Source organism: Bubalus kerabau, chromosome 2 (assembly GCF_029407905.1).
Source record: "Bubalus kerabau isolate K-KA32 ecotype Philippines breed swamp buffalo chromosome 2, PCC_UOA_SB_1v2, whole genome shotgun sequence".
NCBI lineage: Eukaryota > Metazoa > Chordata > Mammalia > Artiodactyla > Bovidae > Bubalus > Bubalus kerabau.
In genome coordinates this window covers 134,019,477-134,046,052 of record NC_073625.1, presented here as the reverse complement: position 1 = coordinate 134,046,052, position 26,576 = coordinate 134,019,477, and the positions used below count along the sequence as shown (strand labels likewise).

Sequence of the window (26,576 nt, the reverse complement as noted above, 5' to 3'; positions counted from 1 at the left end):
GAAGCATAGTGTCTTAACCCCTGAACCAGGGAAGTCCTGTACTACAATCTTATAAGAGAACCAAAGTAAGATTTTTCAGGGTTTTGATTAATTTAAGAATTAAGTAGGACAGGTTTTCTAGATTTATGGTCCATTTTGCTCGAGGGTCTCTACACACGCTATTTTTAAAATAAACTTTGTTTTTAGAGTAGTTTTTTGTTTCATAGCAAAATTGAGCAGAAAGTACAGAGAGTTCCCATATACCTCCTGTCCCCACACATACATAGTCTCCCCCACTATCAACGCTGTGAATTAGAGGGGTAAATTTGTTATCATCAATGAACCTACTTATCACCCAAAGTCCATAGCTTACATTAGGGATCACTCTTGGTATTTTGTATTCCATGACAAATGTGTGATGGTGTGTATCAAACATTAGATACAGAACAAAAATCCTCCATGTTCTACCTGTTCATCTCTTCCTTTCCCCTCTTCCTTGGCAACCACTGATCCTTTCATTATCTCCATAGTTTAGACATTTCCAAAATGTAATACAGTTGAAATCATATAGGATATTGTCATTGTAGACTGGATTCTTTCACTCAGTGATGTGTATTTAAGGTTCTTCCACATCTTTTCATGGCTTGTAGCTCATTGTTTTTAAGTGCTGAAGAACATTCCATTGTCTAGATGTGGCATGCTGTATTTAACCATTTACCTAATGAAGAGCATCTTTGTTGCTTCCAAGTTTTGGCAATTATAAATAAAGCTGCAGAAAACACCTGTGTGCAAGTATTGTGTGGACAAAAGTTTCAACTCATCTGGGTAAACACTAAGGAGCCACAACTGATGGATCATATGCTAAGACTATGTTTAATTTTATAAGAAACTGTCAAACCATCTCCCAAAGTTGGCTGTACCATTTTGCATTCCCACCAGTAATGAAAGAAAGTGCCTGTTGCTCCACATCCTGCTAATATTTGATATTGTCAATGTTTTGGATTTTGTCCATTCTAATGCATGTGTAGTGATTTTAATTTTAATTTTCAATTTTCAATTTAATTTGCAATTTCCTAGCAGAGACATTACTTTGCCAACAAAGGTCCGTCTAGTCAAGGCTATGGTTTTTCCAGTGGTCATGTATAGATGTGAGAGTTGGACTACAAAGAAAGCTGAATGCAGAAGAATTGATGCTTTTGAACTGTGGTGTTGGAGAAGACTCTTGAGAGTCCATGGACTGCAAGGCGATCCAACCAGTCCATTCTGAAGGAGATCAGTCCTGGGTGTTCATTGGAAGGACTGATGCTGAGGCTGAAACTCCAATACTTTGGCCACCTCATGCAAAGAGTTGACTCATTGGAAAAGACTCAAATGCTGGGAGGGATTGGGGGCAGGAGGAGAAGGGGACGACAGAGGATGAGATGGCTGGATGGCATCACCAACTCGATGGACATGAGTTTGAGTGAACTCCGGGAGTTGGTGATGGACAGGGAAGCCTGGCGTGCTGCAATTCATGAGGTCGCAGAGTCGGACACAACTGAGCGACTGAACTAAACTGAACTGAACTGAATGATCTATAATGTTGAGCATCCATCTTTTCCTATTCTTATTTTCCATCTGCATATCTTTTTTTCTTTTTTACTGAAAAATTTTGGTTGGCTTTGTTTTAATTTTTTTTTTTTTTTAATTTTTGTTGTGCTGGGTCTTGATTGCTGTGAGCAGGCGCTCTCCAGCTTCTGTGAGCAGGGACCACTCTTCACTGTGGTGCATGACTTACTGCGGTGGCTTCCCCCATTGCAGAGCACAGGCTCTAGGTGAATGGGCTTCAGTACTTGTGGCACATGGAATCCTCCCAGTCCAGGATTCAAATCTGTGTCCCCTGCATTGGCAGGCAGATTCCTATTTAGTGTACCACCAGGGAAGTTCTGTTGGTTTCTTCATAATTAAATTTTTTTTGTTAATATATATCTGACATATTATATTAGTTTCAGGTGTACTTTCTTGGCCTTTCAGAAAGAAGCAGGAATTTATTTGCCAGGAATGATGATCCCATCATACTTCTGCTGAAAGCAGAGCGTGGCCTATGTTCTAAGTCTGTGTTTGTCCCCAGTGCAGCCCGTTCTGCCCTTCTGTGATGCTGAAACCTGGCCAACCCAACACTACACATAAGCCCAGACCGTAGACGCCGGTGCTTGTGTCACATTTGATTGCCAGATCCATGTGTTCCTGGATCCCAAAACCATTTCCGGCATCTGAGCAATTCTTTTTTTCTTAACTTACACTTCTGTGCCTTTAGACCTCTCTCCAGGATTTCTTCTGCCTTGGCCACACAATGGATGGCAGTCGTTTCATTTCTGCTGATACCAAAGGACCTGATGGCATATCTAGCTTTGGAGAACACAGAGGTCTGGCCCGTGGGCTGCTCCCGTCCTGAGGCTGCCCAGGTCAGTCTGTGTCTGCTCTCCCTGCCAGAGATGTTGAGGCAGAGCTTACAGATGGGAAGTCCCCACATGGGGCTCTCCTTTTCACTCTGATGCTGAACTGTGATGGAAAACAGGAAGAGTATCTGTGTATCTTCTTTAGTGAGGTGGCAGGATGTTGGCCCATTTTTTAATCAAGTTGTCTTTTAATTGCTGAATTTTAAAGGTTCTTTGCCTGTTTTGGATAATAGTCCTTTATCAAACATGTCCTTTTGCAAACATGTTCTTCCTGTCTGTGGCTTGTCTTCTCATTCTCTTAGTAGTGTCTTTAGCAGAGGTATTCTTTTTTTTTTTTTTCACTCAAGAGATAGTTCAGGGCTTCCCTTGTGGCTTAGTGGTAAGAAATCTGCCTACCAATGCAGAAGACACTGTTTTAATCCTTGGCCTGGGAGGATCCCACATGCCTCGAAGCAGCTAAGCCCATGTGCCACAATTATTGAGCCTGTGCTCTAGAATCCAGGAACCACAACTACTCAGCCCGCATGCCATAACTACTGAAGCCTGTGTGCCCTAGCCAACAATAAACAAATAAATAAAAATTCTTTTTAAAAAAAGAAATAATCATTTCAACTGAGGGGATGACAAGAAGATCCTTGCCTTCATAAAACCTACATTTTAATGGAGAAAATGACAATAAATAAATAATTGAATAGACATATGACAGGCATTTATGTGGCGATAGTTCCTGGGGAGAAAATTTAAACAGGGTAAGGAGTTAGAGAGTAACTAGAGAAAAATCACTCTAGCTACTATGTGGACCTCCCTCTGAGCCACCAGGGAAATCCGCACTATGTGGACCTACTACTACTACTACTAAGTCACTTCAGTCGTGTCCGACTCTGTGTGACCCCATAGATGGCAGCCCACCAGGCTCCCCCGTCCCTGGGATTCTCCAGGCAAGAACACTGGAGTGGGTTGCCATTTCCTTCTCCAATGCATGAATGTGAAAAGTGAAAGGGAAGTCACTCAGTCGTGTCCGACTCTTCGTGACCTCATGGACTGCAGCCTACCAGGCTCCTCCATCCATGGGATTTTCCAGGCAAGAGTACTGGAGTGGGGTGCCATTGCCTTCTCCGCTATATGGACCTAGCAGAGCCCAAAGTGGAATCAACTGTACTGGGAGCCAGAACAGGTGGGGAAGCCAGGTAGCCATCTGTTGCATTCATACAGGCAAGATATATGTGGGTATGGACGAGGTTGGATGCTGTTCAGGTGATGAGGAGTTTCCAGATTGTTTGTTGTTGTTGTTTTGGCCACATCATATGTCTTGTGGGATGTGGGATGTTAGTTCCCCAACCAGGAACTGCTGGGCCCTTAGCAGTGAGAGCACCAAGTCCTAACCACTGGACTGCTAGGGAACTCCCTGGACATTAGTTGAAAGTGGAGCTGAATTCTGTCCATTAAACCACTGATGTCTCTGTCACACACACAAAAAGTGGAGCTGACATACTTGCGCATGAATTGGGTGTAAGAGAAATCAATGATTCAGGGATGAAAGTTAGGGTTGGGCCTAGGCTATCAAGTGAATGGTGGTAAAACTAGGAGGGGAGTAGGGAAGGAGTAGGGAAGGAACAGAATAGGTAGGGACCAGGCCTGGGCATGGGACCCTCAAGTGAAAATTCAGGGGGCCAATGGACCACTGTGATTCAACTCAAAAAGTTAAGGTTGGTACTAATCAAATGTGTGACTCTTCCACAGAGGACAGCATGCTGGACATCTTTGCAGGCCTTCCAGATTCTTTCCCCATGCCGCTCCACCCTGCTCCCTGCCTCCGTACAGGCTAATCCATAGTGATTAAGTCAGTGGACTCCAACCTTCTGGTGTCCAGATGGACTCAGCCACCGGCAGCACATCAGAAGAAAGGAGAGCAAAGTGGGGTGACTTATTCCCCAGCTCCCTCCCTTCAGTTCCCCTTAGCTGCCTGAGCCCCTCCATGAAAATTTACAGCTCCTGTCAGGCAGGCCTCCACACAGCTGTCTCTCCAGACGTGGTCACTGCCCCCTCCTCTTACCCCTTCTAGTCCTGGGGTAGAAGCAGCCCCTCCCTCCCCCTGCTGGCCTCAGAGTACTGCTGTCTGTGAAGTGAAGTGTTAGTTGTTCAGTCACATCTGACTCTTTTTTGCCCCCACAGATGGTAGCCTGCCAGGCTCCTCTGTCCATGGGATTCTCCAGGCAAGAATACCGGAGTGGGTTGCCATTTCCTCCTCCAGGGGATCTTCCCAACTCAGGGATCGAACCTGGGTCTCCTGCATTAGAGGCAGATTCTTTATCATCTGAGCCACCAGGGAAGCCCCATTGCTGTCCTTATGCCTTTACAAATAGTCCCTGTAGTGAGCCGTACTTGAATTACTGTAATTTCAGTGAGCCATCTGTTTCTCCTTGAGTCCTTGACTGAATTTAGAACCCTGAGACTGGGTACTTCCCTGGTAGTCCAGTGGTTAAGACTCTGGACTTCCATTGCAGGAGGTTCAGTTTCAATCCTTGGTCAGGGAACTGAGATCTCACATGCTGAGCGGCACGGCCAGAAAAAACAATTAATTAAAAAACTCCTGAGATTGGATAAGATCACTTAGGGAGTGAGAAGAGATAGAAGAAAAATTTGTGGACTGACTCCCAGGACTATCTTATTTAGAGGCCGGAAAGAGGAGGTGTATTTCCCAAAGGGAGGTCAGAGGGACAGGAAGAAAATCAGGAACTTGTGGTGACGTCTGGGTAGCAGCTCTGGGAACATAACATGCAAGAAAGGGCTCTCTTACAGGTGGGTCAGTGGTAAAGAATCTGCCCGCCAATGCAGGAGACATGTCTTGGATTCCTGGTATGGGCGGGAGAGAAACAGAGTAAAAACACCACGGAACACACACAGGCACACACAATTACACCTGCCTCAGGAACTATTCTGTGATTATGGCCATGGCAGGAACTATTTTATATTCACCCTAATGTTGAGGACCTGATATCATAGTGGCAGCTTAGTGGTTTTCTGGATGAATAAATGCTTTTTTTTTTTTTTTTAATGGCTTATACACTATGCTTTCTGGTGCATGAAGGCCCCTTTACAGACTTGACCACTAATTCCTTGAATTGCCCTATTATAATATGTCCCTGATTATGCTTTTGTATACTATGTAATGGTTGGGTGTGAATGTACTTATTTTTTTCCCCAAACAGAATTGTATTGAGAAGATAACAACATAAACTCTGCAGAAACAAAGGCTGTGGATTTTTGTCACTTGGGCTCTAGTGCCATCAGATAAATCTATTACTACTGTATTTCTAAGAACAATCCTCTTTGTTTAAAGTGTGAAACTGCTCTTCACTAATATTTTGGTGTCATTCCCAGAAAGCATGATTCGTGTAATTGGCAAGTTTTTGCAAAGGCTATTCGCTATTTGCAGCCTCTGTATTAGTGTGCTTGACTGATTTCCTCAACTCTGTTTATCCTATCCTGACTCAGTACTGGTGAAAAAAAAATCTTCTACAAAGTAAAATTTGAATCCTGGCTGTGCTAACTTCACAAGCAGTGACCTTGTGAAAGATCTTAACTGCTGCAAGTCTTAGTTTCCTTATCTATAAAATGGGATTAGTAGTACAGTTGATCCTCGTTACTTACAGAGTTTATTTTTTTTATTCATTTATTTTTGGCTGTGCTGGGTCTTCATAACTGCTTGTGGGCTTTCTCTAGTTGCAGCAAGCAAAGGTTACTCTCTAGTTGCAGTGTGCGGGCTTCTCTTGCTGCAAGAATGGGCTCTAAGGCATGCAGGCTTCAGTAGTTCTGGCGCATGGGCTTAGCTGCCCTGTGGCATGTGGAATCTTCTTGGACTAGGGATCAAACCCTTGTCCCCTGCACTGGCAGGCGAATTCTTAACCACTGGACCACCAGGGAAGTCCAAGATTTCATATTTTCTAATTCATCTACTTGCTAGAATTTATCTCTGGCTCCAAGATCAATACTTAAGGCACTTGTGTAGTCATTCACAAACATGTGCAGTGCAGTGAAAAATTTGAGTTGCTCAACATGTGTGTTCCCAGCTCAGTTCAGACTGTAAACAAGCAATCTTTTATGGTCTATTTAGTGGCATGTTTTTTTGTTGTTTTGTGTGTGTGTGTGTGTGTGCTTTTTCTTGTGATTTTGCTATTTAAAATGACTTCCAAGCATAGTGCTGAAATGCTGTCTGGTATTCTTGGTACAAAAAGGCTGTGAAGTGCCTTACAGAAAAAATACAGTGTTAGATGAGCTTTATTCAGGCATGAGTTATGGTGCGGCTGGTTGTTAGTTCAGTGTTAATGAATCAACAATGTATATTAAATAAGACATCTTTAAACAGAACAGGGAGCTTTCCAGGTGGTACTAGTGGTACATGTCTCCAATGCAGGAGACATGAGAGACGCGGGTTCGATCCCTGGGTTGGGAAGATTTCCTGCAGGAGGGGCAGCCCACTCCAGTATTCTTGCTTGGAGAATCCCATGGACAGAGGAGCCTGATGGGCTACAATTTGTAGGGTTGCAGAGAGTTGGACATGACTGAAGTGACTTAGCATGTGCGCATGTGCAGGCACAAACAGAACACACATAAAACAAATATATGTTCATTGGTTGATGAAACTGTTGTAATCAGAGACTCGCAAGAACCTAATCCTGTATTTCCTTTAGGAGAAATGGTTCAGAATAGTAGGTAATGCAGTGTTTGCAGAGACTTTATAAAAGATAGGGTTAGGGTTAGGGTTAGGGTGTACCTTAAAGACCTCGTTTTACCTTCTGTGCTTGCATGCTAAGTCGCTTCAGTTGTGTCCAACTCTTTGCGACCTCATGGACCGTAGCCCACCAAGTACATCTGTGCTTTTTGCCTTAATTACCTCATTAAAGAATATATCTCCAAATACAGATACATTCTGAGATCCTGGGGATTAGGACTTCAACATATAAATTTTGGGGGACCCAGTTCAGCTCGTGACACCACCTATCCATCCTCATCTCCCACACCTGCTTCTCTAGCCAGTTTTCCAAACTGGCCACTGATTACTCCATGGGGTTTCCTTGCCAGGTTTTGGGACTTTGTTCATAATATTGCAACCTTACAGCATCCCCTATTTCTGCATGTCTAAGTCAAATCTACTTTTCAAAGACAAGATTACTGACAAGTGCTCATTAAGGAGGTAATCAAGTTAAATGAGGTCTTTAAGACTCATTGGTCCTAATCCAATATGATTGATGTCCTTATAAGAAGAGAAAATTGGGACAAAGACATGGATACACACACAGAGGAAGGACCATGTGAAGGCAGAGATAGAAAGTGGTCCTCCAGCCAAGGAGAGAAGCCAACACCTTGATCTTGAATTTCTCTGCCTCCAGAACTATGAGAAATACATTTCTGTTGTTTACAGTTGACCCTTGAACAATAAGGGTTTAAACTGCATGGGTCCACTTACATGTGTATTTTTTTCAATAGTAAATACTGCAATAGTATACGATTCCCAGTTGGTTGAATTCCAGGTGCAGAACCACATATATGGATGAATCTTGTGTAAGGAGGACTACCTATAAATTATACCTTGATTTTTGAATGCACAGAGGGTAGGTGCCCCTAATTCCTGCCTTGCTCAAGGGTCAACTGTATTAAGCTACTCATCTGATAGTATTTTGTTATAGCAGCCCAAATGGACTGAGACACCAGGTAAAGGACTTTGGGTTGGATTCTGTAGTTGGTAGGGATGACTGAATTTTTTAAAGAGTGATCTATGTTGTCCTTCAAGAAAGGAACTGGAACCATTTTCTGAAGAGAATGAGCTAAAAAGGAAGGCCAAGACTGGAGTGAATAGATTTGAGAGTCATTTGCCTGTGGGAAGCTGGGTAGATGATCACTGTTAGAGAAATTCTTATAGGTTTCTATGTCTATAGATGAGAATTTTATATTATGGTTTATTGTTGAGCTCTGTTACAAAAACCTTTTCAGGATAGTAGTATAATAAGAAAGTCAAAGAGTCTGGGACAAGACTGGGCAAACATTCTCTAACAAAAAAATGATACTGCCTGAGTTCTGGAAAATCTTTTGCAGTAGCTTGTTTGAAACTTTTCTGTGGGGCCATGAGGACTCTGAAAGAATTTTGCAGCAGTGGCCCCTGAGCATATGTCCTGAGGATATCATTGCAGATATGAAGTACTGAGATCTAACTTGTGAAGACAAATAACAGGGGTCTAGCAGACATTCATCTGAGAGTTCTGAGCTGATGTATGTGCCTGGACAAGAGGTAGAAAACAAAACCTTATTTCAGTTTGTATATTTTTATTTAATTTTGTTTTTGGCCTTCTAGAGTTTGATCAGAAACCCAGTTTCTATGGATACTGAAGCAATGATTGCATGAGTCTGCAAAATAGGTAATAAAAGCCCAAATTAGTATCTATGTTGGTAGTAAGGAGGGTATAGTTTGGAGAAGTACTGTAGGGTGATATTGATATGACATAGTAACTAATTGGACCTGAAAATTCAGAGGAGAGAAACTGAGATTTCTCAGAATAACTCAGAGCTTGAATTTTGAAAGAGCAGAATAATTTCACTTTTGGACATGGTGAGTGTGAGGTGTTTTTCCAACTGGGGCATGTGAATGCAAAAGCCTAGCAGGCCAAAACTGGATTTGAGTGCCATTTGCCTGTGGGTGACAGATAAAGCCAAAGGAAGAGATAATTAGGAATCTGCACGCTGGAAGAAAGGACAGGTAGACGCTGTGAACAGCTGTTCCCTGGTTGCAGTGGAAGGAAATGGAGACACAGGAGTGGTTGGAGATATTAGAGGAAAACCAGGACACAAACCACCAGGAAAGGAACAAGTGATATGGTTAAGTTTGGAAAGAGATGGATAGATGAAACTGCATAGGAATAGGGTATAAGTGGAGGATGTTCAAGACAGATGAATTTGATTTCAGAGAAGTTAAAGGCTAGCTCATCTTAGGGAACAGGAAGGGAATTTAGAATAGAGAATGTCTGGGAAAAGGTGCCATGAGGAATACAACAGGAAGTAAATAAAGATGAGCAAGAGGAGTGCTGATCCCAGTGAGAATTCAGTTGATATTCTCTAGGGTAACAGTATAAGGGAAAATTGTGTGGTTTCCTGATGTTTCCATTAATGCTTTGCAGCTGTTTTAATCAGCATTTTTTTTTAGTTGCAAGTGACAGAAATCTCAATTCAAAATAAATTAAAGAATAAAGGAAATTTATTGGCTTACATCACAGGAAAGTCTGAAGAGTATAAGGATTTATGGCATGGCTAAATCCAATGCCTCAAACAATGTCATCAAAACTATATTTTACTCTTTGGACTTCCCTGGAGGTCCAGTGGTTAATACTCCATGCTGCCAATGCATGGGACATGGGTTTGATCCCTGGTCAAGGAACTAAGATCCCCTCATGCCATACAGCACCACCAAAAAAAAAAAAAAAGAACAGCAATGAAAACTTTTTCTACATTGTTTGCCTCCACTTTCCTAAGTATCCACTGACAGCCCCAAGAATACAGTCTACCTGCTTAAGCAAGTCCATACAAAAAAAAAATTCTCTCCCAATTTTCCAGCCAAACCCTGATATAAACTACAGTGTCTAACTTGGGTAGTGTGACCAACACTGGACTAATCGCTGGGGCCAAAGGGATGGGATAGTTTGATTGCCTGGGTCTGAGTCATATACTCACCCCTGAAGCCACGAACTACATAAACCCAAAGTGGGAAAGGGGTGGTTTTCAAAGGCATACTGGTTAGGTAAAATACCTGGTCCACTACAGACTGGAATATGAGTGGAGAAAATTGATGGTAGATTAGTATCTGTACAAAAACAACTCCCTAATCTCAAATGCTTCAAGCAACAAAGATTTATTCATTCTATTGCTCCATGTCCATTGTAAGTTGGCTGGGGCTACTCTTCTCACTCAGAGTGTGTTGTTGGTCATGGAGGCAAAAGGAAAGAAAATATGGCAAAGGAAGCATTATCTCTTAAAAAAATTTTTTTATTGTATATTGGAGTACAGTTGATTAACAATGTTGTGTTAGTTTCAGGTTTACAGCAAAGTGATTCAGTTATACACATACATGTATTTTTTCTTTTGCAAATTCTTTTCCCACTTCAGTTCAGGTCAGTTCAGTTCAGTCACTCAGTCGTGTTCGACTCTTTGCGACCCTATGAACTGCAGAACTTAGGTTAATACATAATATTGAACAGTTCTGTGTGCTATACAGTAGGTGCTTTTTGGTTATATTATTTTATTTAAACTTTTTTTTACCTTTTTATTTTATATTGCAGTATAGCCGATTAACAATGTTGTGATAGTTCCAGGCAGACAGCAAAGGGACTCAGCCATACATACACATGTATCCATTTCCCCCCAAACTCCTCTCCCATCGGTGCTGCCAGATAACATTGAACAGAGTTCCCTGTGCTATACCGTAAGTCCTTTTTGGTTATCTGTTTTAAATACAGTAATGTGTACAAGTCCATCCCAAATTCCCAATCTATCCCTATCCCCAGCCTTTCTGCTAGTAACCATAAGTTCATTCTCTAAGTCTGTGGATTTGTTTTATAAATACGTTAATTTGTATCATTTTTTAGACCCCCACATATGTGATATCATGTGATATTTGTCTGTCTCTGTCTGACTTACTTCACTTAGTATGACAATCTCTATGTCCATCCATGTTGCTGAAATGACATTATTTTGTTCTTTTTATGGCTAAGTAGTATTCCATTCAGAGAAGGCAATGGCAACCCACTCCAGTACTCTTGCCTAGAAAATCCTATGGATGGAGGAGCCTGGTAGGCTGCAATCCATGGGGTCAGGAAGAGTCGGACATGACTGAAGCGACTTAGCAGCAGCAGCAGCAGCAGTATTCCATTATATATGTACACATCTTCTTTATCTATTCATTTATCAGTTGACATTTAGGTTGAGGAAGCATTATCTCTTAAAGCTTCTTCCTGGAAATGAGACTTTTCATAAATACATTTTGTTGGCCAGAGCAGAGAGGGTAGAGAAGTAAGACTCTACCAGTTACGTAGACCTAAGACAACTGGAAGTTTTGCAGATGGTCCTAATGATGACCCCAGGAACTACCAAGTTTGAAATATTGGCCAAGAGAAGACAGCAGAGAAACCAAGATAAGAGAGAATCTAAAATGTTTGGAATGTCCTGGAGCCACGAGGGAAGGAAATAATGCAAGAAAAAAGCCTGTGGGGTAAGTGACTAGAGAACAAAGGAAGAAGGAAAATCCCATTTGATAACAGTAAGAGAGTGGCAGAAAGCTTGGGGGCTATTATCATACCTCATTTCATAGCTTGTCACAGAAAAGTTCATTGAAACTTGGTAGGGTAGATTGAATTGAAGCTGGACCAGTCTCCTTGGGTGAGCAGATATCAAGGATAAAGATCCAGCTGTTGGCACTGGGAGAACATCTAGCTAGACAGGCAGAACATAGTGGGCAAGAGATACATGAACCTTTAAAATTCAGGGTCCAAGCGAATGGTTAGCCTTAGCATGGATGTGGCTGCTGGATTCTAGACAGAAGTAATGTTCCAATTTACGATGACACAGAATGGCAGGTTTTAAGTGCCAGAAAAACTTGTTACAGATAAAACCTCAGCCCCGAGCTGGGGGAGGAACAAGGTCAGGACCCCTGGAGGCTTGTAGGGACAGAAGACTGTCACAGGTCTTAAACACAAGGGAGCAAGATGAAAACCATTTTTGTCACTTGGTAACTTCTTGACATCAAGTCAAACCTCAGTTTCTAGAACTGAGAAAAAAGGTCCGAGTTCAACCGCAGGAAGGTCTATTTACTTTCAGTTCAGTTCAGTTCAGTTCAGTCGCTCAGTCGTATCCGACTCTTTGCGACACCATGGACCACAGCAGGCCAGGCCTCCCTGTCTATCACCAGCTGCCGGAGTTTACCCAAACTCATGTCCATCGAGCCGGTGATGCCATCCAACTGTCGCATCCTCTGTCATCCCCTTCTCCTTCCCTCAATCTTTCCCAGCATCAGGGTCTTTTCAAATGAGTCAGCTCTTCGCATCAGGTGGCCAAAGTATTCGAGTTTCAGCTTCAACGTCAGTCCTGCCAATGAACACCCAGGACTGATCTTTAGGATGGACTGAGTGGATCTCCTTGCAGTCCAAGGGACTCTCAAGAGTCTTCTCCAACACCACAGTTCAAAAGCATCAATTCTTCTGTGCTCAGCTTTCTTTATAGTCCAACTCTCACATCCATACACGACTACTGGAAAAACCATTGCCTTGACTAGACAGATCTTTGTTGGCAAAGTAATGTCTCAGCTTTTTAATATGCTCTCTAGGTTGGTCATAACTTTCCTTCCAAGGAGTAAGCGTCTTTTAATTTCATGGCTCAATCACCATCTGCAGTGATTTTGGAGCCCAAAAAAGTAAAGTCAGCCACTGTTTCCCCATCTATTTGCCATGAAGTGATGGAAGCAGATGCCATGATCTTAGTTTTCTGAATGTTGAGCTTTAAGCCAACTTTCTCACTCTCCTCTTTCACTTTCATCAAGAGGCTCTTTATTTCTTCTTAATTTTCTGCCATAACGGTGGTGTCTGCATACCTGAGGTTATTGATATTTCTCCTGGCAATCTTGATTCCAACTTGTGCTTCTTCCAGCCTAGTGTTTCTCATGATGTACTATGCATATAAGTTAAATAAGCAGGGTGATAATATACAGCCTTGACATACTCCTTTTCCTATTTGGAACCAGTCTGTTGTTCCATGTCCAGTTCTAACTGTTGCCTCTTGATCTGCATACAAATTTCTCAGGAGGCAGGTCAAGTGGTCTGGTATTCCCATCTCTTTCAGAATTTTCCAGTTTGTTGTGATCCACACAGTCAAAGGCTTTGGCATAGTCAGTAAAGCAGAAATAGATGTTTTTCTGGAACTCTCTTACTTTTCCAGTGATCCAGCGGATGTTGGCAATTTCATCTCTGGTTCCTCTGCCTTTTCTAAAATCAGCTTGAACATCTGGAAGTTCACAGTTCATGTATTGTTGAAGCCTGGCTTGGAGAATTTTGAGCATTACTTTTGAGCTTTCCAAATGATGATACAAAGCTTCTCAAAGCCTTTGACCATGGAAGGTCAGGGCAGGATCAATGTGTGAGCATTACTGCACTCAGCTGGCAAGGGGAGGAGGCATGTGAAGATTAAGGAATTATATTGGTCCTCAGAAGAATTGTGAGGTTAGAATGTTGGGAAGTTTGTATGCAGCTATTGAGGTTGATGCTGGTAGATAGGGTAAAGTCTTTCAGAGAAAGACTAAAATCCTGAAATGATCAAGGAAAGTGGAGAGTATCCTGAATTTCCATAGATAATTAGAGAAGGTGGGGGAAGGGATGTATAAGTGAATGGCTTGGGCTTCCTTCCAAAACAAATATGGTACTGAGAGCAGTGGTGGAGAAAAAGTAGGAAGTAACAATGAAATAAAATATAGCAATGCCTCCTTACCCTGTGGGCAATGAGGAAACACAATGGGATGTGGCCTACATTAGAGATGACAGTGGTATTAGTGGAAAACCAAACTCTAATCATACTGAGTCATGAACTATATTTAAGATAAACCATGTTCAAGGATGTAGGGGAGCTTGTTGATCCTAGAATGGGGAGTTCCTAATGCCCAAAAGTAGATCTTAGTTTCAATTAAAGGCCAGGCAGACAGATATGAGAATGGATGGAATTGAAGTATGAAAGAGGGCATCTGGCAGAGAGAATATGTGGTTGTGTAATTACAGAAATAGATCATTACAGAACTGTATTTGCCCTAATATCCTTTTCTGCCTCTTTTCATGGACATAGCTATTGCCTTTATACTAGTTTTAAAACCAAAAAATATTAATGGTGTTTTCCCATTAGTGAGTTATCCAGGCAAAATTATAAAATAGATTCAAGTATGTGACTGGATTGGGCTTAGCAGGTGGCTCAGTGGTAGAGAACCCTCCTGCCAATGTAGGAGACGTAAGAGACATGGGTTTGATCCCTGGATCGGAAAGATTCCCTGGAGGAGGGGATGGCAACGCACTGCACTATCCTTGTCTGGACAGAGAAGCCTGTTGGGGTCGTCCATAGGGCTGCAAAGAGTTGGACGTGACTGAAGTGACTTAGCACGCATGCGCATGTGCCTGGATTAGGACAAAATAATGGTCCCCCCAAAGATGTCTGCATTCTAATCCCTGGACCTTTCCATGGCAGAAGGGACTTTGCAGATGCGATTAAGGTTAGGATCTTGATTCTGGAAGATTATTTTAGATTATCTAGGAAAGCACAACATAATCACAAGAGTCCTTATAAAACAGAGGTAGGAGTGTCAGAGTCAGAGAAAGAGATGTATTGACAGAAGCAGAAATCAGAATGATGTGGGACCATGAGCCAAGGGTTGCAGGCAACCGCTGAAGCTGAGAAGGACAAAGCATGGGTTCTTCCCTTGAGCCTCCAGAAGAAACATGGCACTGTGAATACCTTGATTTATTCCTCGTAAGATTCAGTTTTGGACTTTTGACCTTTAGCAATATAGGAGAACAAGTCTGTGTTGTTTTTAAACCATCAATTTTGTGATGCAATGTTACAGCAGTAATAGAAAACTAATCACCATCTAAAGACACGATTAAGGGAAAATCCAGACTCTGACATCCCAATGTCTCAAAAAGCAGGAAAACAAGGGCTTTTTGTTTTCTAACAAGAGTTAGGTGGCAAAATCATGAGAGGTTATCATTTGCTATTCCTCATCTTTAAAATTTAATAGCAGTCATAGCCAAATTCTCTCAAAAAGAAATGCAATGACCCTATGTTTATACACAGATTCCAGGGTGATTTGAAGTTATTTTTGTCAGTCTACAAAGAAAACTGGAAATTCTTTGAAAGAGTCAAAGAAAAAGTTCTAAATGACAAAGAGGAGAGAGGATAAAAGAAAACAATTACTGCATTTTATAAATACTATTCCATGTGTTTACTTTTTACAAGATATTCTGTACAATTTGTGAGAAAATGAATTCTTAGGAGATCAAGAAAACAACCTGTGGCAATGAATTCTCATAAACTTCATGAAAGAGTATTTTTTAAAGTTTATTGAAACTTCTGCACTGTTCTGTAAATTATGCTGTAATGGCATCCTCTAGGTCTTCTGAATCAGTTTATTTTCATTAAAAAATAGATAGTTGCAAAAGTTAACTTTATTAATATAGACACATCCTCCTCTCTCTCTTGCCCTCTGCAAGATCTCTTTGTGGATGGTATTAGACGTATGCTGCTGCTAAGTCGCTTCAGTCGTGTCCGACTCTGTGCAATCCCATAGACGGCAGCCCACCAGGCTCCCCCATCCCTGAGATTCTCCAGGCAAGAATACTGAAGTGGGTTGCCATTTCCTTCTCCAATTAGACGTATACTGTGATATAATTTTGATATTTCAAAGTACACGTGAGGCATTAACTTCAGGGGGGCTAATTGGATTTTTCTTAATAATGGATTTTTTTCTTGAGTAACAAATACACATTATTCCAAGTTCCATACACTGAGAACTATTTGAAGGGGAATTTCATTTGGCATTGGTTCTGTTAGCCTGTCTGAGCTGGTGACCACACAACAAACAAGGCAGGCCAAACATTAAAAAGTTGCAGCCCAGGGGTGAGAGCCTAGTTTGGAAAGCATGAAAAAGTATAGCGTTCAGGAAGCCCAGAGAGGTTGGCACTCTGTGAGTTCAGCTGTGCCTGGCTAGCTAGAGGCGTGGGCAGAGTCATGGGAAGGTGGGATCCGAGGCAGTGTGCCAGTCAGAATTTGGATTTAGCCTGGAGATAGAGTTTGGCCAGAGCCTGGGAAGATTAACCCAGCCATCAGTCAAAGCACAATCAGAGTGGCTGTGTCATGGGCAGCTGCTCTCCCCTTCCTGCTCTCGTTTTGAGCCGTTTTCCTGATATAAATGGAAAAAGAATGAGCAGGGCCATCCAACTATATATTGGAGAATTCAACAGCAGGTTAGATTTGCTGAAAAACAAGCAAAACAACAACAAAAAACCCCCAGTTCCCAGTAGCTATCCACCTTTCTATGCATGATACTAAAGACAAAAATTATAAAAGAAATGACTGATGTATTAATATCAATGCAAAAAAGTTTTAAATTTGTATACATCAGTCAATATTCACAAGTGTGCAAAGACACAGATGTCCAAAATATCTGTAATATGAGATCAAACTATCATTTAATCTATATGAATATTTATAACAGCAGAATATTATAAATGATTGAAATGTCAATCAATAGGCAATTGCTTAATGATGCACTATCCCTACAGTGAAATTTGAAGGCTTTTTTGTAAAATGCCAAGTAATAAATATTTTGGGGTTATGGGCTATAAAATCTCTTTTGCTACTACTCAATCTGCAGTTATAGCATGAAAATGTCCATAGAAAATATGGAAACAAAAAAGCATGGAAAACAGTTCATAATGAGGTTGACACTCAACCCTTTTCTCCTGTCAGGACTAAGAAGACCTTCATTAGCATTAACCTAATGTGATGGTGAACTTTTTATTATCTCAGGCAGTCTATACCTATTAACCCAACCAAGGAACTTAGTCCATTCAGTTAAAAAAAAAAAAACATGGAGTGCTCCAATAAAACTTTATTTACAAGACTATGTGGGTGATCCACTGGTCATAGTTTGCTGACCCTTATTTTAAACAATCATTTTTTCAGATCAGATCAGTCGCTTAGTCGTGTCCAACTCTTTGCAGCTCCATGAATCACAGCACGCCAGGCCTCCCTGTCCATCACCAACTCCCGGAGTTCACTGATGCTGTGAAAGTGCTGCACTCAATATGCCAGCAAATTTGGAAAACTCAGCAGTGGCCACAGGATTGGAAAAGGTCAGTTTTCATTCCAATCCCAAAGAAAGGCGATGCCAAAGAATGCTCAAACTACCGCACAATTGCACTCATCTCACACGCGAGTAAAGTAATGCTCAAAATTCTCCAAGCCAGGCTTCAGCAATACGTGAACCGTGAACTTCCTGATGTTCAAGCTGGTTTTAGAAAAGGCAGAGGAACCAGAGATCAAATTGCCAACATCCACTGGATCATGGAAAAAGCAAGAGAGTTCCAGAAAAACATCTATTTCTGCTTTATTGACTATGCCCAAGCCTTTGACTGTGTGCATCACAATAAACTGTGGAAAATTCTGAAAGAGATGGGAATACCAGACCACCTGATCTGCCTCTTGAGAAATTTGTATGCAGGTCAGGAGGCAACAGTTAGAACTGGACATGGAACAACAGACTGGTTCCAAATAGGAAAAGGAGTTTGTCAAGGCTGTATATTGTCACCCTGTTTATTTAACTTCTATGCAGAGTACATCATGAGAAACGCTGGGCTGGAAGAAACACAAGCTGGAATCCAGATTGCCGGGAGAAATATCAATAACCTCAGATATGCAGATGACACCACCCTTATGGCAGAAAGTGAAGAGGAACTCAAAAGCCTCTTGATGAAAGTGAAAGTGGAGAGTGAAAAAGTTGGCTTAAAGCTCAACATTCAGAAAACGAAGATCATGGCATCCGGTCCCACCACTTCATGGGAAATAGATGGGGAAACAGTGGAAAAATCATTTTTTAAAAGTACGTAAATCCTGGTAGCTCAAGAATCTTCCTGCAATGCAGGAGGCCCAGGTTTGAAAGCTGCGTCAGGAAGATCCTCTGGAGAAAGAAATGGAAACTCACTCTAGTATTCTTGTCTGGAGAATTCCATGGAGAGAGGAGCCTGACAGGCTACAGTCCATGGGATCACAAAAAGTTGAACATGACTGAGTAACTAACACACACACATATATATAAAACGGTGGAAACCTGTCCAAATATATTAAGTGAAAAATGCACATTTCAGAACAGAATATGTACTTACATCATATGTTGCTACCTTATTAAATATTATGTGTCAAGTTATATAAATAGAACTATGTGTAACTATATAATTATATTTTAAAATATTTTACAATAATATACAGTGTATAATATATTTATAATATGTAAATAATATTTATAATATTTTATAATAAAATATTATAATTATATAAATTATATCTGTTTAAAATGCACTCCAGTACTCTTGCCTGGAGAGTCCCATGGATGGAGGAGCCTGGTAGGCTGCAGTCCATGGGGTTGGGAAGAGTCGGACACGACTGAGCGACTTCACTTTCACTTTTCACTTTCCACTTTCATGCATTGGAGAAGGAAATGGCAACCCACTCCAGTGTTCTTGCCTGGAGAATCCCAGGGACGGAGCAGCCTGGTGGGTTGCCGTCTATGGGGTCGCACAGAGTCAGACACAACTGAAGTGACTTAGCAGCAGAGATAAATAGATAATATAAGCAAAAGAAAAAAGCTTGAAATAATGCACACCAAAATGTTACCCTGGAGATTAAAACCCAAATTTAGGAGTGTAAAATTACTTTCCTAGGGTAAAATTTTAAATGTGTTTTTAAAAGTAATAATAATTAAAAGACGCTTACTCCTTGGAAGGAAAGTTATGACCAACCTAGATAGCATATTGAAAAGCAGAGACATTACTCTGCCAACAAAGGTCCGTCTAGTCAAGGCTATGGTTTTTCCTGTGGTCATGTATGGATGTGAGAGTTGGACTGTGAAGAAGGCTGAGCACCAAAGAATTGATGCTTTTGAACTGTGGTGTTGGAGAAGACTCTTGAGAGTCCCTTGGACTGCAAGGAGATCCAACCAGTCCATTCTGAAGGAGATGAGTCCTGGGTGTTCTTTGCAAGGAATGATGCTAAAGCTGAAACTCCAGTATTTTGGCCACCTCATGCGAAGAGTTGACTCATTGGAAAAGACTCTGATGCTGGGAGGGACTGGGGGCAGGAGGAGAAGGGGACGACAGAGGATGAGATGGCTGGATGGCATCACTGACTCGATGGACGTGAGTCTCAGTGAATTCTAGGAGTTGGTGATGGACAGGGAGGCCTGGCGTGCTGTGATTCATGGGGTCGCAAAGAGTCGGACACGACTGAGCTACTGAACTGAACTGAACTGAATGTTTAAAACAAATTTAGGACACAAAACTTTTAAAAACCTACACATAACTCTGCTAGTCATGTGCAACCTTTTTCATTTCTCTGTGTTCCCTTTCAGTATTTGAGAAGGAAATGGCAACCCACTCCAGTGTTCTTGCCTGGAGAATCCCAGGGACAGGGAAGCCTGGTGGGCTGCCGTCTATGGAGTCGAACGGAGTTGGACACGACTGAAGCGCCTTAGCAGCAGCAGCAGCAAGGTATGTCAGGTTTCCTGGTTTTCTTTGCCTTATTCCTATTGTACACTCAGAGGCAGCAGTTTGCAATAAACACAGCTTAATAAATGTTAGTTAATTGCTCTGATTATGATCATGGTGATAACTCAGGTGAAGTAAAGCAATTTTAGGTAAAGTTTTTAGACTAAGACTTCAAACTAGTAATTAAAACTATTATTGTCAAGTGTTTCTTAGGAAACTTTCAGAAAGGATATTGCATTGAGGCCTTTAGAATCTCCTGGTTCAAGGGTCCCAGGGGACAGTCACCAGAAAGGGAGCATTGCTGTCTCTTTCTTACTGCAGCCCAGCTGGCACAGTGGGAATGGCATGGATCCTTCCAACAGCTGACAGAACAATACAAAAGGATCAAAGGTTTCAGGTTGTAAATTATTCTGCTTGTTTTTGTCACCCAGAGTCTAGAACCCCTAAACATTCTCCTGGATTTGGTGCAGCTGTGATGGTATAAAGGGTAAAATCAGAAGCTTTTTAACCCCTGTGTGACATTATCAACTATACAAAAAAGATCTTCACGACCCAGATAATCACGATGGTGTGATCACTCACCTAAAGCCAGATATCCTGGAACGTTAAGTCAAGTGGGCCTTAGGAAGCATCACTATGAACAAAGCTAGTGGAGGTGATGGAATTCCAGTTGAGCTATTTCAAATCCTAAAAGATGATGCTGTGAAAGTGCTGCACTCAACATGCCAGCAAATTTGAAAAACTCAGCAGTGGCCACAGGACTGGAAAAGGTCAGTTTTCATTTCAATTCCAAAGAAAGGCAATGCCAAAGAATGCTCAAACTACCCCACAATTGCACTCATCTCACACGCGAGTAAAGTAATGCTCAAAATTCTCCAAGCCAGGCTTCAGCAATACGTGAACCGTGAATTTCCAGATGTTCAAGCTGGTTTTAGAAAAGGCAGAGGAACCAGAGATCAAATAGCCAACATTCACTGGATCATGGAAAAAGCAAGAGAGTTCCAGAAAAACATCTATTTCTGCTTTATTGACTATGCCCAAGCCTTTGACTGTGTGGATCACAATAAACTGTGGAAAATTCTGAAAGAGATGGGAATACCAGACCACCTGACCTGCCTCTTGAGAAATTTGTATGCAGGTCAGGAGGCAACAGTTAGAACTGGACATGGAACAACAGACTGGTTCCAAATAGGAAAAGGAGTACGTTAAGGCTGTATATTGTCACCCTGCTTATTTAACTTATATGCAGAGTACATCTGAAGAAGGCAATGGCACCCTACTCCAGTACTCTTGCCTGGAAAATCTCATGGATGGAGGAGTCTGGCGCGCTGCAGTCCATGGGGTCGCTAAGAGTTGGACTCAAGTGAGCGACTTCACTTTCACTTTTCACTTTCATGTATTGGAGAAGGAAATGGCAACCCACTCCAGTGTTCTTGCCTGGCAAATCCCAGGGACGGGGAAGCCTGGTGGGCTGCCATCTGTGGGGTCGCATAGAGTCAGACACGACTGAAGTGACTTAGCAGCAGCAGCAGCAGCAGAGTACATCATGAGAAATGCTGGGCTGGAGAAAGCACAAGCTGGAATCAAGATTGAGGGGAGAAATATCAATAACCTCAGATATGCAGATGACACCACCCTTATGGCAGAAAATGAAGAAGAACTAAAGAGCCTCTTGATGAAAGTGAAAGAAGAGAGTGAAAAAGTTGGCATAAAGCTAAACATTCACAAACTAAGATCATGGCATCCGGTCCCATCACTTCATGGCAAATAGATGGGGAAACAGTGGAAACAGTGGATGACTTTATTTGGGCGGGGCGGGGGGGAGGGGAGGGGGCTCCAAAATCACTGCAGATGGTGATTGCAGCCATGAAGTTAAAAGACACTTACTCTTTGGAAGGAAAGTTGTGACCAACCTAGATAGCATATTCAAAAGCAGAGACATTACTTTGTCAACAAAGGTCCATCTAGTCAAGGCGATGGTTTTCCAGTAGTCATGTATGGATGTGAGATTTGGAGTATAAGAAAGCGAGCACCGAAGAATTGATGCTTTTGAACTGTGGTGTTGGAGAAGACTCTTGAGAGTCCCTTGGACTGCAAGGAGATCCAACCAGTTCATGCTAAAGGAGATCAGTTCTGCGTGTTCATCGGATGGACTGATGTTGAAGCTGAAACTCCAATATTTTGGCCACCTGCTGCAAAAAGCTGAAAAGACCCAGGGTCATTGGAAAAGATCCTGATGTTGGGAAAGATTGAGGGCAGGAGGAGAAGGGGATGACAGAGGATGAGATGATCGGATGGCATCACCGACGCAATAGACATGAGTTTGGGTGAACTTTGGGAGTTGGTGATGGACAGGGAGGCCCGGTGTGCTGTGGTTCACGGGGTCACAAAGAGTCATACATGGCTAGCGACTGAACTGAACTGAACTGACATTATCAGAGTCTAACAGTTGGTAACCAAAGTGAGTAATCTTAGAGTAGTATGGTGTAGTGTGATTCTATATAAACTATCAAGGGAACATATGAAAATAATTTCCCACAAAATAAAGGCTTTCCTGTAGTCAGTTTAGGGAGAGCTGGAAGATGGCAGTTGTTAGAATCATCTTCAAATACTGATGGTTTCACAATTAGTTTCTTCTGTTTCTCATATGTTAAAAAAAAACAAAACCAAACTTTGATATCCTTTTCTTGCCACCCAAAAAGGAAAAAAAAAAAAACTTTCTCCCCACTCTCCAAGAACATAAACCCTATAGCTTGTTCCTAGGCTAGAGATACAGAGCATACTGCAATTAAAATGTGAGTACCACCTATTAGGTATACCAAATGCTTTCTATTTTGTTTGTAACTGTCTTATTCATATGACAGAGTGAAGATAAAAGGCATCAAGTGGGAGGGTTGTACACCACCACCACCCTCTGCCGCCCGCCATCTTCTCAAGCTTTGGTGGAAGTCTAAGCCTAAATGGTAAAGAATCTGCCTGCAATGCAGGAGACCCAGGTTCGATCGCTGGGTCAGGAAGATCCTCTGGAGAAGGGAATGTCTATCCACTCCAGTATTCTTGCCTGGAGAATCCCATGGACAGAGGAGCCTAGCAGGTTACAATCCATGGGGTACAAAGAGTCATACACGACTGAGTGACTAAATGAGTATTTGGGATCCATTCTCCAAGTAGCAATTGAAACGTGCTTGAAGCCATTTTCACCAAAATGTGGGGACAGTTATAGTCCCTGAGTGGAACCAGGGCTCATTTATCCCTGTATTCCCATTGCATGGCCTAGAGTAGGTACTAAATAAATTAGCTGATCAAAGGTTCACTTTGCTTTTGTCGTCCAGAGTGAATGAATTTTGTCTCATGAATGTATTCCTGAGTCTGGTACACAGTGAAACAGTAGATTTAATCTGTAAAATCAGGAACTCTACCTAAACAGCTCATAAAGGAATGAAACTCCATCTTGACAGAAGTTTGATAAGGTCCTGTGTTGGTGAGGTTTGGATGAAAAAGTGTACTTTCAAACATGTTAGTGAGGAAATGTAAACTGTACAACCTCTGTAATTTGGCAACGACCATTGAAATAAATGCATATGCCCTATGACTCAACAATTCTACTTCTGAGAATTTATCCTGCATAAAACCTTTCTCACATATGTACACAGAAGAGGATAGTCATCGAAGAATTCTTCACACTAGCAGGAGATAAGAAATAATGTAAATGTCCATGCATAGAGAACTGGTGACATAAATTATGGTCTACACATGTAACAGAATTCTGTCTGATGTTGAAAATGATTAAGATAGAATTATAGAAACTAACATAGAATGATCTTCAAGATATTATGGTTGAGTGAAAGAAGTCAGGTGCAGAACAATGTGTTCAGTTTGCTGTTGCTTATGTAAATAAACAAAATATGCTGGAGGAAGGGATACAAATACATGTTTTTATTTGAAAAGAAGATATATGGAAGGTTCCAAAGGAAACTGGTAACAGTGGTTCAGTCTGGCAGGAGAAATTGAAGAATTTCAAGGACTGGAGGAAGAGACTTGCTTTTCACTCTGGATTGTTTCAGTTTCTAGCCATGTGTATAGACTATCCACTAAATTTTTAAAAATAAAAATGTTCAAAAGTAAACATCTTAGTTTCCAAGGAGAGTGCTTTTTAAAACTCACTAGCATAATGTGAGTTACCATTTATATCAGAAAAATTGGAGAGGGGAGTGTGTACCTACATAATTACTTATAGAAGCATAGAACATGGCTGAAGAGGAGGTTTGGCAGCTGGGGACTCAAGTAGGAGGCAGATGTTTCTTTTTGTAATTTTTCATTAAAATATATATATATATATATATAATAAAAATGAACACTTTTGTTGTTTTTAAAGTATACAGAAAATGTTGTGGAAATAGAAAGGAAAATGTATCTTAGGAAGTAGGAACAGCGTGCTTGGTAGTTTAAAATCCTGACTCTTTCAATCACTGTTGTTACTGTGAGCATACTCAGTCACGTCTGACTCTTTGTGACCCCATGGACTGTAGCCCACCAGGCTCCTCTGTCCATGGGATTCTCCAGGCAGGAATACTGCAGTGAGTTGCCATTTCCCACTCCGGGGGATCCTTCTGACCCAAGGATTGAACCTGCATCTCCTGCACTGGCATTTGGATTCTTTACCACTGCACCACCTGGTAAGCCCTGACTCTTTTAATAGCTGTGTCTTTTTGGGCAACTTGCTGAATCTCTAGGCCCATTATGTAAAACCTTCATGGGGATGTTGTGTAGATTACATGGAAAATATATATGTAAGAGCACATTTCCTATTAGGATCTATTAGCATCTATTAGGAGGTCAGTAATTTGTAGTCATTATTATCACATGGATGAAATTCTTCTGATTCCAAAATGGTTTCAATTGCTCTAGTGAAGCAATTGAAGAGCATAAAGCTTGGACTCTGTTCAGTTCCTTGGGCTGTGTAAGAGTCCCATAACATAACTGACCTATATAAGTGGGAAGCCCAAGAGTTGCTGCAAAGCAACCCAAGGCAGCATAATACGTCTTTATGTCACCAGTTGATTAAATGCTGACATCGTTTACTTGTGATTTCTCACAAAAGGTGTATCGAATGAACAAAGAGATTTTTTATTTATTTATTTATTTTTAATTTATTTTTATTAAAAAAATTTTTTTAATTTAATTTTATTTTTAAACTTTACATAATTGTGTTAGTTTTGCCAAATATCAAAATGAATCCGCCACAGGTATACATGTGTTCACCACCTTGAACCCTCCGCCCTCCTCCCTCCCCATACCATCCCTCTGGGTCGTCCCAGTGCACCAGCTCCAAGCATCCAGTATCGTGCATCGAACCTGGACTGGCAACTTGTTTCATACATGATATTTTACATGTTTCAATGCCATTCTCCCCAATCTTCCCACCCTCACCCTCTCCCACAGAGTCCATAAGACTGTTCTATACATCAGTGTCTCTTTTGCTGTCTTGTATACAGGGTTATTGTTACCATATTTCTAAATTCCATATATATGTGTTAGTATACTGTATTGGTGTTTTTCTTTCTGGCTTACTTCACTTTGTATAATAGGCTCCAGTTTCATCCATCTCATTAGAACTGATTCAAATGTATTCTTTTTAATGGCTGAGTAATACTCCATTGTGTATATGTACCACAGCTTTCTTATCCATTCATCTGCTGATGGACATTTAGGTTGCTTCCATGTCCTGGCTATTATAAACAGTGCTGTGATGAACATTGGGGTACACGTGTCTCTTTCCCTTCTGGTTTCCTCAGTGTGTATGCCCAGCTGGATCATAAGGTGGTTCTATTTCCAGTTTTTTAAGGAATCTCCACACTGTTCTCCATAGTGGCTGTACTAGTTTGCATTCCCATCAAATACAGAGATTTTTTAAATGATAATGAAACAGTAAAGACTTGTAAAATCCAGAGAGGATCCAGCACTTCATCTGTTTTCCTTTTTTGTCTTTTCAGGGTCACATTGTTAATACTATAACAAACCTATTAGTATGTTATAAAGGTACTGCTGCTGCTAAGTCGCTTCAGTCGTGTCCGACTCTGTGCGACCCCATAGACGGCAGCCCACCAGGCTCCCCTGTCCCTGGGATTCTCTAGGCAAGAACACTGGAGTGGGTTGCCATTTCCTTCTCCAATGCATGAAAGTGAAAAGTGAAAGTGAAGTTGCTCAGTTGTGTCCGACTCCTAGCAACCCCATGGACTGCAGCCTACCAGGCTCCTCCATCCATGGGATTTTCCAGGCAAAAGTACTGGAGTGGGGTGCCATTGCCTTCTCCGTATAGAGGTACTAACCGTGATCAAATATAATTTCATTTTCTGTCTTGGTCATATTGTTTGAAATGTTTAGCAGATCTCTTAACTATTCTAAAGGCAAATAGATGTATGAACCTGACTGATGATATGTCAGTTGGTAATAAAATTCCAGACTCCAGATATTTATTCATTTATCTCAGTAGTGCTTGCATGAATGTTTTATTTTGGGAATTTCCATAAAAAGAGGAGGGTACTTATGATGACTCTTTATACATACACATGTCCACATAAAAATGTTTACACTGAAAGTTTGTTTTCATAATTGCTTATGTCATGTAATTTGCAGCATGAAATAATTCTAAAATGTATGTAAGTTTTTATGTTATTCTTAATAGATGATAATCCCTTGAATTTGTTTCCTAACTTGCATGGATAACAGTTACATTTCTTCTTTTCAGCTGTAAACTTGATAAAGGCTAAGGTAGAGGACAAGAGCAGTAACATTTTGTAATGACTTCTCTAATCTGAATTCTGACAGA

The 26,576-nt window shown here is 41.3% G+C and overlaps 1 pseudogene; it reads right to left on the bottom strand.

Moving 5' to 3' along the window:
• Positions 1–2,006: 2,006 nt before the first annotated feature.
• LOC129644480 (60S ribosomal protein L11-like) lies at positions 2,007–26,113 on the bottom strand (annotated as a pseudogene).
• Between the last annotated feature and the right edge of the window lie 463 nt (positions 26,114–26,576).